General features: G+C 30.1%; 1 long non-coding RNA gene across 1 annotated transcript; it reads left to right on the top strand.

Annotated features, from left to right (window-relative positions):
• On the top strand, positions 1–569 carry LOC111632817. The gene is made up of 3 exons (XR_002757933.1): positions 1–103; positions 163–424; positions 492–569. It is a non-coding gene; the product is annotated as an uncharacterized LOC111632817 (long non-coding RNA).
• Positions 570–1,420: the final 851 nt, after the last annotated feature.

Consider the following 1,420-nt stretch of genomic DNA (forward strand, 5'->3'; position numbering starts at 1 on the left):
CTTCTCCTTCAGTTTACTATAAAAAGGAGACTGATTATTCTCAAAAACTTATTCTTGTTAATTTCAAACAAGTGTAACAACCTTTAACATCATGAAAGCTTTGGTAAGTACATTTTCGAATTTTTGAAAACTATTATATTAAATGATAATTCATTTTTTCAGGTATCCCTTTTGCTTTTTGCTTTTATCGTTGCTACTCTTGGAGCTACTATAGGCGTACATCCATTTACTGGATACGGCCACGGTATCTATGCAGGATATGGATATCCTTACGGAAACGACCAATCTCCCTATAATTCCAAAATTTACGGTGGACATTATGGATACACTCCCGGAATTTATGGCGATTATTTAAAAAACTCTAAAATCTACGGCGGTTATTATGGCTATCCCAAAGTTTATGATTATTAATAACAGACTGATAGTAAGCATAACTAACAATATATTAACTTTCTCTTAAAATCTATTTAAATTAATGATTTTTTTTACAGACTTTTAATGAAATAATATTTCTTCGATCCAATCAAAAGTCGATGTAGGCCTACAAATTATTTTCTTCTTTTTTTGTAATATTTTAAAATGAAAAAGTTAATAAAAATATTTCATTTATGTTTATTTTTATGTTGTATTTTATTTTAATTATAGGTTAATTTGCATAAGTTAGCATTTTAAAATTTTCATAAAGTGGTAAAAATAGTTTACTGTAAATTTGAATAAAAATTGATTTAATTAATAAGCTACATCAGAGATACAGCAATACCTCGACTTACGCGAACCCGGAGTTACGCGATTTTCAAATCTCGTCGATTCGTCTTTTGTTTGAGCGCCACGCAACTCTCGATTACTCACTCCCCCACACTATTGTTTAGCTTACATGTTCGGACGTGCCGCGCATAATCGACGTATAGCTACAATTTATTTTGTGTTATTTATTTCTGTGTTTGTTATATCTACGGAGACTGGAGAGACTCTATGTGGTGATTTCTTGTAACCATGAACAAATCAAAAGACGAGATAAGGTTAACGAGAACATTTATTAGCTTACATACATCCGACTTGGATTTTACACAAATTGCGAAATTATACCCCGACTTACGCGAATTCGACTTACGCGGTTATCGCTCGGTCCCACCTATCGCGTAAGTTCGGGGTATTACTGTATTATCATTTGTAAAAAAAAAGTTAATTAAATCGATTCCATTTTATTGCAATCACTGGCATTTTGAAGCTGTAAGAGAAAAAATGTCAAAATTTACGATGCTATTTTAAAGAAAATACTAATCAATTAATTATAATTTTAGACTGATAATAACAAATAATGTTCTAATAAAGTTAATTTCATAATAAAAGTAGTATTAGAGTTGATTTCTAAAATGGTATCTGTTAATACCGGTTTGAAATTTAAAAAAAATGATTAATA

Source organism: Centruroides sculpturatus, unplaced genomic scaffold, assembly GCF_000671375.1.
Source record: "Centruroides sculpturatus isolate CEXI.00-Female unplaced genomic scaffold, Cexi_2.0 scaffold41, whole genome shotgun sequence".
In the NCBI taxonomy this organism is placed as follows: domain Eukaryota; kingdom Metazoa; phylum Arthropoda; class Arachnida; order Scorpiones; family Buthidae; genus Centruroides; species Centruroides sculpturatus.